A 16,314-nucleotide genomic window follows, 5' to 3' on the forward strand; every position below is an offset into this window, starting at 1 on the left:
AAATGAGGAAGGTTTTTTTTTTTCTCAGAAAAACATGGCGAGACCCCTATGAACTGATGCAAAGTGAAGTGAGAAGAACCAGGAGATCATTGTGCATGGTAACAGCAACGTTGTAATGATGGTCAACTAGGAAAGACTTGGCTAACTCATCAACACAGAGATCTAAGACAATTCCAAAGGACCAAGGTGAAAAAATGCTATCCACCTCCAGAGAGAGAACTGACGATTGAGTGCAAATGGAAATATATTCTTTTCACTTTATTTTTCTTGCTTTTTTTGAAATATGGCTAATATGGAGATATGTTGTGCATAATTTCACCTGTATGATATATTGCTTGGCTGTGGAAGGGAGTGGGAGGAGGGGAAAGACTTCAGAATCAAAATTCAAAAAGAAAAGAATGTTAGAAATAAATAACAATTAAAAAAAAAACCACAAACTGAGCTTCAAATTTAAATTCTCCAGTGGGAACTTTGGAGACTTTGGGCTTGTTCCTATAAAGCTTCTCAGGGAATCCGGTCCAATTCATCAATGTTGTGTAAAGGCCTATTATATGCCAGCCCAAGTTATAAGCTGGAGAGATGAAAATGGAAAGTGACACACTATTTGCCCTAAAGGAACTCACAACATACTTCCTGGGGTGAATGGTGTAGACCTTAGTTCAAATCCAGTCTCAGACTCTTACCAGCTGTGTGACCCTGGCAAGTCATTTAACCTATGCCTGCCTCGGTTTCCTCATCTATAAAATGGGGGATAATAACAGCAGCTAGGGCAGTCAGTGGTGCAGTGGATATATGATACATGTATATAGTTATATATGTATATGGGTAATGCAGTGGATGATAGAGTGCTGGGCCTTGGAGTCAGGAAAACCTCTCTTCATGAGTTCAGATCTGTCCTCAGATACTTACTAGCTGTGTGATCCTGGGCAGGTCACTTAACCCTGTTTGCCTCAGTTTCCTCACCTGTAAAATGAGCTGGAGAAAGAAACGGCAAACCACTCCATTATTTCTGCCAAGAAAACCCCAAATGGGGTCATGAAGGGTAGGACACGATTGAAAAATAACTGAACAACCAATAGCAGTTACCTCTCAGAGTTGCTGCAAGTTTTAAATGAGATAATATAAAGTGCTTTCCAAATCTTAAGGTTCTGTATAATTGTTATTATTATATACATACGTGTGAACAGGTCTGCTATGAGGTAGAGTGTCATAGGACAAAAGGAGGATGAAAAAGTGTCCCAGGAAAATTTGGGGAGAGAGAGCACAGGGTCTTGAAGATTGAAGAGTCTTTTAATAAATGTGAAATTTGAATCTTTCCCCATGGGGGTGGGGAGTGGCAGATGGACCAGGGGAATTTTCATGGAGGCGATGACAACTGATTTGGTCTTTTAAGGAAGAGGAATACTTTTCTGTGAACTTGGTTGGTTACTGTCTTTTGTTCTCGAAGACAGACCAAAATGACATCACTATGTTAGAGTCGAGTTCCAGTGTGTCCGACTGTGGCTGATCGGACCGATAGGAGCTGGGACTGTTCTACCACAGGTCGGGCACGGATAGTCCACGAGAACAACCTTTGGAGTGGGTTCTCTAAATTTGCCCATTTCGCGTTTTTTTTGAGCTACTTCAATTCTGCTTTGCTCTGATGGTGGAGCGCCATGCTGGGCTGTACCGTGGCAGCGTCTCTTGTGTCACGAAAAAGTTCTTCAGAGAGACTTTGAGAGTGTGCTTGTACGGCTTCTTCTCACCCACCATGTGATCATTGCCTTGTGTGAGTTCTCTGTTGTAGTCTTTTTTTACTGTACTTTTTGCATTTGAACAATGTGGCCAGCCCATTGGAGTTGTGTTCTCTGCAGTAGAGTTTGAATGCTTGGCAGTTTAGTTCGAGAAAGGACTTCAGAGTCTAGTACCTTATCCTGCAAGGTGATCTTCAGAATCTTCCTAAGACAATTCAAATGGAAGCGATTCAGTTTCCTGGCATGGAGCTGGTAGACTGTCCAGGTTTCACAGGCATACAGCAATGAGGTTAGCACAATGGCTCTGTAGACCTTCAGTGTGCTAGTCAGTGTAATGCCTCTTCTCTCCCACACTTTCCTTCAGAGCCTCCCAAACAATGAGCTCATTTTATTTACTTATTTATCTATTTATCTATTTTTTATTTGTTCATTTATTTATGTATTTATTCATTCATTTATTCATTCGTTTGTTTCTTTATTTTTATTTATTTATTTATTTATTTATTTATTTGTTTATTTATTTTCAGGCAGTTAAGGTTAAGTGACTTGCCCAGGGTGGCAGCTAGTAAGTGTCAAGTGTTTGGTCTGAGGCTGGATTTGAACTGAGGTCCTCCTGACTTCAGGGCAGGTGCTCTATTCACTGTGCCACCTAACTGCCCCAACCTAACTCTAGAAAAGTGTGTGTCAAAACCTCATTATCAATGTGTATGTCCCTGGAAAGTACACTGCCAAGGTAAGTGAACTTATTCACAGTATTCAAAACTTCCCCATTTGCTGTAACCTATGTTTCCACATATGGATGGTATGGTGCTGGCTAGTGTAGCAACTGTGTTTTCTTGGAGTTAATTGCAGAGAATTGATCCATATTTTGGTGCATCTCAACTTCAGAGGCTGTATTGAGTACACAATCGTCTGCAAACAAAAAATCGTGCACCAACTTTCCCTCCACTTTAGTATCGGCTTGTAGCCTTTTCAAATTGAATAATTTATCATCAATGCAGTAGCTGACCTTGATGCCATGTTCATCCTTATTGAAAGAGTTTGACACCTTTAAACACCAAATAAAATGAGTATTTCCACATACAAATTAGAACAGGAGGATTGTACATGAAGCAGCAATCATCTATTTACATAGCACTTGAGTTTCTTAAAGAGCATGATAAATTCAACATACTATTTTCAAAGCCAACCTGCTTGCCTGTGTTTTCTTCTGAAGATTTCAGTAAACCATATAAGGCCACGTACTCTATATTCCAGCGAAATCAGATGACTGTTTGTTTCTAGAACTGAACATTACATTTCCCATTTAACAAGAATCCCTCCATCTGAGAACCCTAGGCCAGCCAGGTGACATAGCAGATAGAGCCAAGACTCAAAGGAAGAAAGATCTGAGTTCAAATTCCATCTCAGATACTCAGATACTCTGTCAAGCTTCAATTTCCTCATCTATAAAATGAAGATAATAATAGCGGCTACCTCACAAGGTTAAGTTGCAGGGACTTAAATGAAATAGTACACATCAAGTGCTTTGCAAACCTTAAGGTGCTAGATAAATGCTATTATTATTATTATCATCATCCTTTAAGGTTCAGGTCAGGTACCACCTTTTCTGTGAAACCATTCCTTATTCGTCCAGTTAGTAATACTCTCTCCCTCCTCAAATGACCTCGTATTTATTTATCTGCGTACATGTTTTACTCCATACCCTTCCCCAAGAATGCAAACTCCTCCTTTTTTGTCTTTGCATGCTCAGCACCTAGCATATTAGGCACATAATGTTTGTTGTTGAGCTGAAATGAGGGAGAAGCACTCCCGTGTGAGTGACTAGAATGGCTGTGGTGTCTTCAATAGAAATCGGGAAGTTGGGCGAGGTGGAAAGCATGAGCTGATTTTTTGGACATGCTGAGTTTCAGATGCCAGTGGCATGTTTAGGAGGAAATGTCCATCAGGCAGGCAGCTGCAGATTGGGATTAAATATATAAATCTGAAGTTATCTGCTTAGAAGTGATCACTGAAGTCATAGAATGAATAAAAAAGAAGGCCAAGGACAGAGCCTTGGGATTCATCTCCACTTAGGGTATGGCAGTAGACGGACAAACCAGCAAAAGAGAGAGAGAGCGCAGGAGTGATCAGAGAGGGAGCCGGCACCATCAGAGAAACCAAGGAATGAGAAACTAGGGAGGAGGAAGAGAAGGAATGGTCACTGGTGTCAAATTTCCCAAACAGGTCTTCTGTATCACACACACAGCCCTTTTTGAACTTGAATGTATTTGAAGAAACCTGATTTGCATCATGCCTGGAACTCCTCCCTCCATTGTTTTTTATCGAAAGGAAAACCACATGCATCAGTTTCCCTTCTCTCCAATGGTGTTGCCAACTTAAGCAATCATTGTGTGTGTTGAACAAAGAAGGGGTGCAGGGTACACAGAAGATAATTTGGGGATGAAGAGAGCCTCAGGACCTGGAGGAAGGAGAATCTCGGGGAAGGCTTCTGTATAGGAGAGGTTGCAGTCCAGTCACGGGAAACAGAAGGGGCAGGATTCAGAGAATGATAGACTCCTAAGAGCTGGGATGGACTGCCAGAGTCATTTGGTCTTAACATGATGGCCACTTAAGCCCCTCCCCACCTATTTCACCCAGTGCTGAGCACCAAGGAGTACTCAAGGAAGTAATCCATCATTTAGTGAATGGCTCTCAGACTCAACCTTAAGATGGTAACTTGCAAGGCAGCTTTTGTGACACTGGTCCATTTGTCATCTGCCACTAATTAGTTTAGGAGAAGGGAATTGTAAATATCAGTACCCTTTTGTTGATGCCTCCCCGCCCTCTCTGATTCCATTTGGTATAGGGAATTGTGAAGTGCTTTGTTCCCGACCACTTTGTCAGCCTGCTAGCCCCATCCTAAGTGAACAGCACTTTTAAATAAAGTGATGCCATAAAGCTAATAATAATTGAGAAACTACCTTTCCTTCCCTGATAACTGGCTTCCTCTAGGGAACAAATTGTCTTTGCTGTTCTGCTTTGAGTAGGGACCTGGTGCTATTACCCAGATAAGAGAATCCTTACCTTTGCATAGAAAGTGTGTCCACATGGATTTGCAGATAATTAACAGGCAGTTTGTGAGGCCCTTTTACAAACATCTTTTAGCAGGAGCGGTATGCTTTTTTAAGAGACAGATTGGATAAAGCACAATTTTATCTCTACTTTGCCACCAGGGATTTAGAAGTAAACTCAATTCCACCCCATTTTTTTTTTGTATGTGTGTGTGGATTCAGATCCATGTGAATTAGTTCCTAGCCTGGTTCCACAGGGCTAAGTTCTTGGAACACATGCTGTTATTTATCACATTAATAAGAGGAGACAAATCCTGCACTCATTCAGCTGACAAATATTTATTGAGTGCCTATGATGGCGATTATGTTAGAAAATGTAAGCTTAAAATATGCTCTCTGCCTTCTAGAAGTTTATAGATTAGGGGGACAAGACAAATGCTCTTGTAAATGTAAATAACGATGTCAAATAGTACATAATTACATGGCAAATGAAAAACTGTGCTGGGGTAATAACTGTAAGGGGAAGGGAGAGAGCTGGGGAGGGAGGCTGATGGGAGCTGACAGGTGTCATGATCAGGGAAGGAAGGCTTCATGGAAAAGATGGGGCTCGATCTGGCCTTTGTAGGAGAGAAGATGTGTTTGCTTTTTTTTATTGTTATGAACTTGACAATCATCAACCAACACGAATATTTCTATATACAAAGGACAGAAAAATATGACTGTGTGTAAAACCATGAATCTGTCATTTACAGCTTGGGTTTTTGTTTCTGATAAAGAAGATATTAAATTCAACGCTCCTTTTCTTGTCGGTGTCTCCCTTTTGAACTTCTGTCTTTCCCTTTTTTCTTCTTTCAGTGTATTTTTCTAAATGTTTCATTGATGCCGTTTTCTTCCTGTCTTTTGCATCACGATCTATACCCTCACCTTCCCCATAATAATGCCCTCTCCGCAAATAAAAACCTTCCCTAGGACTAAGTCTAGTCAAGCAAAGCAAATTTGTGTAGCATTGTAAGATGTATCTCTTACCTGAGACCTAGAGACCATCTGTCACCCCCCAAGCAGTGAGAAGCATAGTTCCCTGTCAATCATTCCGTTGATCAGAATTCTTAAGTCTTTCAGAGTTGTTACCCTTTACCCTGTTGCAGTTTATGTAAGTTCTCCTGGTTCTGCTCACTGTGCTTTGCATCTGTTCATCTAAGTCTTCCCAGATTCCTCTGAATCTACCCTTTTTGTCTTGTCTTAGGTAAAGAGCTAAGTAGTATAGTATATACTATATAGTATTGTATATATGATATAATATAGTGCAGTACAGTATAGTACAGTATAATACAGTATAGTATAGTATAGTATAGTATAGATAGGACTTAAGAGTCAGGAAGACCTGAACTCAAAGCCCACACTTCCTAGCTGTGTGACCTTGGACAAGTTACTTAACTTTTCTTGGCCTCAGTTTCCTCTGTAAAGTGGGGATAATAATAGCACCTACCTCATTAAGGTTGTTGTGGGACTGGAATGAGATAATATTTATAGAGTGCTTTGCAAACCTTAAAATACTACATATATGTGTACATATATACATTTGTGTTTATATACATAGATGCAGACATATATATATACACATATATCGTTATATACACATATAAATAGATACAATATATATGCGTATGCCAATAGATACAGATATGGCTACATACACGCATTAATGTATACACATATACATATGTGTTGTTGTTATTCAATCATTTTTAGTCATGTACGACTCTTTGTGACCCCATTTGGGGTTTTCTTGGCAAAGATACTGGACGGGTTAGCCATTTCCTTCTCCAGCTTATTTTACAGATGAGGGAACTGAGGCAAACAGGGTTAAGTGACTTGCCCAGGGTCACACAGCTAGTAGGTGTCTGAGGCCAGATTAGAATTCAGGAAGATGAGTCTTCCTGATTCCAGACCCAGTACTCTATCATCCACTGTACTACCTACATATATATATCTATATCTATATCTATCTATCTATCTATCTATCTATATATATATATATATGTAAAACATATATCATATATATGGTAATTAAGTGGTACAGTGGATACAGTGTTATGCCTGGAGTCAGGAATAACTCAATTCAAATCCTACCTCAGTCATTTACTAACTGTGTGACCCTGGGCAAGTCACTTAACCTCTGTTTGCCTCAGTCTCCTCATCTGTAAAATGGGCATAATAACAGTACTTACCTCTCAGAATTGTTGCGAAGATCAAATAAGATCATTGTAAAGTGTTTAGCACAGTGCCTGGCATATAGTAAGTGCTATATAAACATTAGCTATTAATAATAATACTAATACTAATAATAAGTATTATACACCAAATTTTGTTTAGTCACTCCCCAATTAATTGTTTACAGTTCTTTACTACAAGAAAAAGGGATCTTTGTTCGTATGGGTCTTCCTTTTCCTCTGTCTTTGATCTCTTTGGGGTATAAGCCTAGTTAGTATCAATGGGTCAGAAGGTAGGTGGGATTTGGATGGGCAGAGAGCAGGGTGCAGAGTATTCCTGATGAGGACAACAGCTTATGAACAGGAATGAAAGAGTGAACCAGGTATATTTGGGGGGATGATGAGAAGTTCTGTTTAGTTTGACTGGAGAGTTAGGGATAGGGCCAGATCACAGAGGGTCTTGAATGCCTTGCTAAAGTATTGAACTTTATTTTACAAAGAATGGGGAACCACCAAGGGTATTAGACCAGTGCAATGAAACCAGTGTTTTTCTTCGCCTGAGGATTACTCCCTATGTGACCTTGAACAAATCCCTGGACCTCAGATACAGGACATGAAGTTTTCTAGTCCAAACCCCTCATATTACAGATGAAGAAACTGAGTCTTCTCAGAAAACTTTGGTTGTCTTCACTTTCAGTTTTATACTGGTGAGCCTCTGATTCTCTGATTCTAAGATTTGTCTGGCAGGGATAGTTTGGATGGGGAGAACGACCAGGAGCTTGGGAGGGGGGGAGTAAGAGGAAGGGCTTCGAAAGGTTTGGTTGCCATCATCCAGGTGTTCCACAGCGGGGCATCACTCCCAAAATCAAAGCAGAAGACGAGCAAGGGTGGATGGAGGGGGAGAAGGGTTGATCCCACATTTGAGACAGGAGGGAATGCAGGAAGTAGGAGCTGACTCCTCCAGTGACCCTGGTGCTCTAAGATGAATAGGAGAGACAGCCTCAGTTTGGGGAAGGATGGCATTATCATCCAGGCTCACTTTTTTAGGGTAACTGATCAAGACTGATATTTTCTAAACAGGTTTGATTTTTCAATCAGGAAACCAAATACAGACCAATTTTAAAACCAGATTGGAAACATGAAAAAACTTCAAATATTTACATAACTCAATTCTATTATCTCCAATTATTAATTGTTGTAGTAGTAGTAGTAGTAGTAGTAGTAGTAGTAGTAGTAGTAGTAGTAATAGTAATAGTCATAATGGTAGTGGTAGTGGTGATAGTAGTAGTAGTAGTGGTAGTGGTGGTGGTGGTGGTAGTAGTTGTGGTAGTAGCTATAGTAGTGGTGGTGGTGGTGGTAGTAGTAGTAGTCGTAGTAGTAATAATAGTAATAATGGTAGTAGTAATGGTAGTAGTAGTAGTAGTGGTGATGGTGGTGGTGGTAGTGGTAGTAGCAGTAGTACTGGTGGTGGTAGTAGTAGTTGTGGTAGTAGTGATAGTAGTGGTGGTGGTGGTGGTGGTGGTGGTAGTAATCGCAATGCTGATAGCTGAACATGTGATTTCAAGGGCTACAAAGTGTTTTACATACATCAACCTACTTTACAATAACCATGTGAGGGAGATAGCACTGGCATTATCTCTATTCAGGAAGTCAAATAAGTCAGCTGCTAGGCTAGATGCAAGAAATACAAGGGCAAAAATGTAAAAAGTTCCTTCCCTCAAGGAGCTTACATTCTAGCTGGAAACTATGAACTCCAACCAAGGTCTTCTGAGCATTAAGGCAATGACTTTTACTACATTGCAGCGACCTCTCAATCCTATTGGTAGAGTTGCTTTCATGTGTTTATAGCCATTGGAGAGAGAGTTGTTTTCAGAGACAGGAAGTCCTGAGTTCAAGTCTTACCTTTGATACATGTGGGCGATGTGACTAAAGGCCCAAGTCTAAGACTATATACAGCAGAACAATTCTTGTTTCCTCCCCTAGCGTTTTGTACGTAGAACTAGACATGGGAAAATCATCTCTGTAACTTCATAGTGGTAAGTGGTCTTGCAAACAGCTGGGTGTTCCCCTCGATGTCTCCCTACCCTGCTGCACTGATGCACCGGGGGGATGAGGGATGGAACTGAAAGGTGGCTTCCTTCATCTCCTGACTTCATGCATCAAAGACCTCTTCTGACACCTTCCCCACCCCGTGTAGTGGGGGTGAGATGAGGGGCAGGGCCAAAGAGCTGCTGCCAGGAGGTGTCAGCTCCCCCAATGGGAAAAGTCCGTAATTATTCCTTAATTTGATAACGGCTCCTTTAAAATGGCCCCAGAACAGGAGTCTCAGTTGTTCCTCAATTACTGACAGCCATTCCAACTCACAGAGTCTACGAAATATTCACCAGAGAGGGGGGCGGTACAGCAATTAGAACGTTGGGTTTGAGGTCAGGAAGACCTGAGTTCAAATCCTCTAGCAGATACTTATTAGCTATGTGACCCTGGGCAAAGCCACTTCAACTTTCTCAGCCTCAGTTTCCTCATCTGGAAAACAGAAAGTGCCAGCCTTTGAGTCAGGAAGACCTGAGTTCAAATCTGGCCTCAGACACTAGCTGTGTGACCCTGGGCAAATCACTTCAGCTTGTTTGCCTCAGTTTCCTCAGCAGTAAAATGGTCTCGAGAAGGAAATGGCAAACCACTCCACCATCTTTGCCAAGGAAATCCTAAATGGGATCACCAAGAGTCAGACACAACTGATCTAAACAACAACAACGACAAAACAGAGATAATAATAATAGCACCTGCCTTCCAGCATTAGTGTGAGGATCAAATGAGATAAAACACACAAGGTGTCCTAAAAGTCTCAGTGCAGTTTGAAGCTATTAAATAGCATTGAGACTTTGGGGTCGCCTCATGTAGAGCGTTTTTCACACCTCAAAGTGCTGTAGAAATGCTATCATCATCATCATCATCATTATTATTAATAATGAATAAAATAAAAACAAAGCACTTAGCACAGTGCCTAGCCTTGCTTTGAGGGTAATAAAAAAAAGCCACAAGCTTATGGAAGTGAATGTTGAAAACTATAAATAACTAAATGAATGAATGAATAGCTAAACAAATAAATAAATGAATAAAGCTACAACTGAAGTCAGCAGCCCTCCCATAATTTTCTCCTCTCATCAACACACTGAAATCAGGCTCACTCACAGTGATTGTGAAGAAGTCTTCTTACACGCGATGATGTACAGTGATCAGATAAATTCATCCAAGTCATTTGGGGGAAGGACCTCCCTAATTTTCAGTTAAAAGAGCTTTGCTTAGCTGGCCAGAGATGCCCCTTCTGCTCCCCACTCCCACCCTGCAAGGAACTACGGCAAGAGAACAGTCCAAAGATGGATCTCAGTCTGGGTTCCAAAGGGGAAATTCAAGTGCATTTTTCCTGGAATGCTAAAGCTTGAGAAATCCTCATTCTCTCTGCTCCCCAATCCCCCCGATTATCTTTTTTTCTAGGTCTGTCCTTCCCCTAAATCAATACTGGATATTCTCTGTTAGTTTAGTAATTATTCCTGGAAAAAATAAATTAAAAGGCAATTAATTTTCTCAAAAAGTATATATAAAAACTGCCCATCCAATATGATTCCTTCTAAGTCAGGACAGGGAGGGTGGGGGGAACCCAGCCTAATACATCTCACCAATAAGAGAGTATCTTTGGAAGGGATGTGGTGAACCTGAAGGTACAGAGAGTAGGAGGAATGGTTTGACCTTGCAATCAGAGGGATGCCAGAGGGCAGGGGCACAGTATTGGAGATAACCAAAGCCTGTTTCACGGTCTGAAATCTCTCCCATTTGGCCTTTGAAAGAATTGGGGGGTTGGGGTAGAGGGAATAAGGAAGCAACAGTTAGGTGGTGTAATGGGATAGAACACTGGACCCAGAGTCTAGAAGACTTGAATTTAAGTCTGGCCTCAGGCACTTACTAGCTATGAGACCCTGGTCAAGTCACTTAGCCTCTGCCCTCAGTTTCCTTATTTGTAAAATGGGAATAATATCACCTACATCCCAAGATTGTTGCTAGAATAGAAGGAGATGGGGGAGTAGGTGGCACAGTAGATAGAACACCGGCCCTAGAGTCAGTAGGTCCTGAGTTCAAATCTGGTCTCAGACTAGACACTTGACACTTACTAGCTGTGTGACCCTGGGCAAGTCATTTAACCCCAATTGCCTTGCCAAAATAAAAAAAAAAAGAAAGAGAATAGAATGAAATACTATTTGGTGCATATACACACATGTACAGACAGACATGCATGCACACACACACTTATAATACACATGCGTGTACACGTATGTACATGTGTATACACATGCATGCATGTACACAAATGTGTATACATGCATATAGATATTTAAATTTTGATTTTTCGGTTCCAAATTCCCTCCATTCAGCCCCTCCCCCACCTATTGAGAAGGCAAGCAATAGGATACCCAAGATGAGATATTTGTAAGGTGCTTTGTAAATGTTAAACCATTCACTGAATGCTTTTTGACTGACTGACTAATCAGTATCCCTGCCTTGTCTTTCCCCATTCTAATCTACCCTCCCCAGGCTGCTTGCTATTTCCCTTAAGTGCAGATCTGACCCTGTGATGCCCTTCACGTCCTGGCCCCGACCCATCTCTCCAGACATACTGGACATCACTGCCCCTCACTCGTTCTACAACCCAGACAGAGTGGCCTTTGCTTCCGTCTCCAGCCTGCGTGTCTTTGTCCCGGCCATCCCTGACACGCAAGTCTTCCTCATACCTGCTTCCTAGAATCTGTATGAAACACCACCATTCACGTGAACCCCTCCCTTCCAAATTATCTCAAATTCAGACTTTTGTGTATTTGTTATTGTTCAGTCTTTTCAGTTGTGTCCAACTCTTCTTGACCCCATTTGGGGTTTTCTTGGCAAAGATACTGGAGTGGTTCACCATTTCCTTCTCCAGCTCATTTTCCAGATGGGGAAACTGAGGCAAATGGGGTTAAGTGACTCGTCCAGGGTCACACAGCTAGTCTCTGAGGTCAGATTTGAACTCAAGTCTTCCTGACACTCTATCCACTTTGTGCCACTCAGCACCCCACCTAACCCTAACAGGAGATAAGAGTGGCATCCCTCCTCAGATTGAGGGGGAAGCTTTCTTATTCAGGTAGTGGCCCACATAGAGTAAACACAAGGCTCTTTCAGGGGGATCATGAGTCCACTGTCACCCTTCCCATTCATTAAATGCCAGAGTTCTCAGGGGAGGCCTCCTTGTGCCCAGCTCTTCCCTGGCATCAACTGTGTTGTCCTTCCTCTCTGAGCCTGGAGCTTCCGAAGGGCTGATGGGACCCACCATCGGTTCTGAAGTTGCCACAACGGATGGTGGTCCCACAGAGAGGAACAGGAAGTGCAGAGCATCCTCAGCAGGGCAAGGCTTCTTGTGCAGATGATTAATAGGACAGTGCACCAGAAATACCCCACCCATGCGCTCCTATGAGCTGTCTGCAGCCCTGCTTCTGGCTTCTTACATTATTTACAGGAACAAACCACTTAAAAGCCCCGAAGCAATTCTTTCCTGGCAACCTAGCAAAGAAGGCTCTCCTGCCTCTTCCCAAAATAAGACTGGGTACTCTCCGCCTTAATAACTTCCATCCACATATGCTGGGCCACTTTTTAGCGGTGAGGTCTTAATGCCATCTGATTCATAGTATATAAAACAGAGAACAGGCCTCGGGACAAACTGTCTATTTATTGTCCAAGCAAAGGACTAGCTGAGTCCAGAGAGGCTCATTACAAAGGGAGGAAGGACTCTGTGCCCATCTGTGTAGAAGAGGTGGTAGTATCCACACTGACAACATCCGGATCCTTGAGGTGCTGAAATAGAAAACAAAAGAAAAAAGCCAGTTTGTTTTAGGATTCTTTTTGTGTGCCATGGACCCTGGGGCAGAGGTATCCTGAAGCCTCCTCAGCCTGTCTCAGAATTATGCTTTTAAACGCATAAAACAAAGTGCAGAGGATTGGAAAGGAAGCCGAGTCTACTAAAATGTAGTTATTAACACGTGTTTTAAAACAAGTTCATCATGATTGCACATGTATAACCTATATCAGATTGCTTGCCATCTTGGGGAGGGAGAAAAACGTGCCAATCAAAATCTTATAAAAATGAATGCTGAAAATTATCTTTACACGTAATTAGAAAAAAATAAAATACTCCACTTCTGATATTCCAGAGTTCAACACGCCATTCCTACAGGCTTTCCCAATGGATACTTTCCCCTCCCCCCACCCTTCTCAGCTCCTTTTTTGTGTGCCATCTCCCTCCATTAGAATGTAAGCTACTTGAGGACAGGGTGTGTCTTTTAACGTGTTTTTCCATCCCCACGGCCTAACACAACGCCTGGCACATAGTAAGCATTTACTAAAGGCTGGCTGCCTTGCTGAGCTCCCCTTGTTGGTATCTCTTAAATAAAGAAGGAAAGAGTTTATCCTTCCACGGAAATGAGGGGAAGGGCAGTGTAAATATAATGACGCATAATGTAAGTGAGAGAGCAAGTGTGTGATGTTTGTCCTCTTAGACCAGGATGGGAATAGGGCTTTACTGTGCTGTTAAACCTGGACAATGTTCCCAAGGTTGTCAGCACCCATGGTTCACTGCCCTGATATTCACTAAGGCCTAACTGATACACACAATTTAAATGTCACTATTGATGGGAGGACAAAGAGGGCTGTTCCTCGAACCAGGAATCTCTTGCTTTCATGCCTTTACACAAGCCGCCTCCCTCCCACTACCCCATCCCCACTCATGACTATGACTACAGTGTGGCTCCTTACCTCCACCTCTTAGAATCTTCCTTCTGATGGCTCATGTGCTACTTTTTTAGTATTTTTTTTTTTTTTTAGGCAATTGGGGGTTAAGTGACTTGCCCAGGGTCACACAGCTAGTAAGTGTCAAGTGTTTGGTCTGAGGCCGGATTTGAACTCAGGTCCTCCTGACTTCAGGGTCGGTGCTGTATCCACTGCGCCACCTAGCTGCCCCAGGTGCTACTTCTTGATAGGCAGTGATAGGGATAGGGAGCCAACTCTGAAGCCAAGAACACCTTTCTGAGCCTCAGTTTCCCTAACTTTGTTTGGGGAGACCACAGGGTGTAGTGGATTGAGAGATGGCCTTGGAGTCAGAAAGACTTGGGTTCAAGGCCCACCCGGGACCCACAGTGGTGAGGAGATCTTGGGTAGGTCACTTCCTTCTTGTTGTTCCAGGCCCCTCCTGTAGAGAAGGTCTGTAAGAGGGGTTTCCCTACCCCAGTGACACCACAGATCCAGCCCCTATCCTGACAAACCCTAGTCACTGGTTTCTCTCCCTCTTCATATTATGGTGCCTATCCTTTTCTTTTTAGTTAAGAACCTAAGCCCCCAGTGCTTAGCCCAGTGTCCGGCACGTCAGTCCTTGGACTCAGTTGAGGACAGGGGCTATTTTCCATCTCGTCTTTGTTCCTCCCACCCCTGCCGCTGCATTCCGCTCATCTGTTGCTGTCCAACTCTTCCTGACTCCATTTGGGGTTTTCTTGGCAAAGACGCTGGAGGGGTTTGCCATTTCCTTCTTACGAGGAAACTGAGGCAAACGGGGAAACGAGTTGCCCGGGGTCACACAGCTGATGAGTGTCCAAGGCTGGATTTGAACACGGGAAGACAAGTCTTCTTGACTCCAGGCCCGGCTTTCTATCCACTCTGCCACCTAGCCACTTGTGTCTTGCCCATAGTAGGCGCTTGATAAATAGACAGATACCTGTTAGAATTGGCTTTTATTGGATGGTATTTTGTCACTCTTTAGAGGTGTATGCTCAGAAGCCATGCTTGGCTAGCTAAGGCCAAAGAAACCCCCCAGTTCAGACACTGGCTAGAGACTAATTTGCTTAGAGACAGAGCTTGTTTTTCATTGTATGAACACATCAGTACCTTCCATTTACCCCCACCAAATTACCTTTCAAAAACATTTTTATATATGTATATGGGTACGTGTAGAGACGGTGTAGGCAGCTAAGTGGCGAAATGGGTAGAAAGTTGGGCCTGGAGTCAGGAAGATCTGGATTCAGATCTGGCCTCAGAAGCTTACTAGCTATGTGACCCTGGACAAATCACTTTACCCTGTTTGCCTCAGTTTCCTCATCTGTAAAATGAGCTGGAGAAGAAAATGGCAAACTAATCCAGTATCTCTGCCAAGAAAACCCCAAATGGGGTCACAAAAAGTGGGACGTGTCTGAACAACAGGGCTATGCGGTGCAGCAGATGGAACACCAGACTTGTAGTCAGGAACACCTGGGATCCAATCCTGTTACATGACTTTGGTCATTTCATCTCTCTAGCCTCCATGTAAGATGCAGGCTTTGGACCCAATAACCTCTAAAGTCTTTTCTAGTTTAAAATCTATTATCCTATTATCCTTTATAGAATGTAAACCCTTTGAGAGCAGGAACTGTTTCATTTTTTTGTCTTTGTATTTCCAGTGCCTAAAATAATGTAAATAAATAAAATAAAAGTAAATGAAATAAAGTAAAATAAAATAAAACGTTATTTGTTGATCGACTGAACAGGACTCTCCCCTCCTCCTCACTCCAGGGCAGCTGTCATACTCCCTTGGCATCAGCAAGAAAAGGAAGTCAAGAGCCTAGTCCAAACAGCTCCCCTCTTTGTCATCCAGTTCAGTGGTAGACAAGTGATTTCTTTTCATGAATGCCCACCTGCAGGTAGGCAAACAGGTGTGTCCCATGGTGGCTTTCGTGACTACATGCTCTTCTTGTAGACGCTTTGTTTGGTATAAAGGCACCTAGAGGTTACAATAATAAGTGATAGTTATCTCCAAGTGATCTAACAAAGGGAGATTGACTCACAGCCTAGCTGACAGTCAGGCCAAGCTGTAGGAACGCAGGGCTGTGGATGGGGGCCGTGGCTTCGACCCAGCCCAGGTCATTCCCCTCCAGCCGGGCTGCCTCTGCCCCACACGTGGTTTTGTGCAGGTCATCTCTCTTCGACGAGCTTCTATTTAGCCTGGTCATGATCTTGTTGTACAGAGCTGTATGCATGCTGTCTCCCCATTAGAACGTACGCTTCTTGAGGGCAGAAACTGTTTTTGTTTTTGCCTTTCTTTGTATCCCCATCTTGCCTGTGACGTTGTTGTTGTTCAGTTATATCCAACTCTTCCAGACCCCATATGGGGTTTCCATGGCAAAGACACTGGAGCGGCTTGCCATCTCCTTCTCCAGTGGGTTAAGGCAAACAGAGGTTAAGTGACTTGCCCAGGGCCATACAGCTAGTGAATGTCTG

The sequence above is a fragment of the Phascolarctos cinereus genome, unplaced genomic scaffold (assembly GCF_003287225.1).
Source record: "Phascolarctos cinereus isolate Bilbo 61053 unplaced genomic scaffold, phaCin_HiC Scaffold_2;HRSCAF=192, whole genome shotgun sequence".
Lineage (NCBI taxonomy): Eukaryota > Metazoa > Chordata > Mammalia > Diprotodontia > Phascolarctidae > Phascolarctos > Phascolarctos cinereus.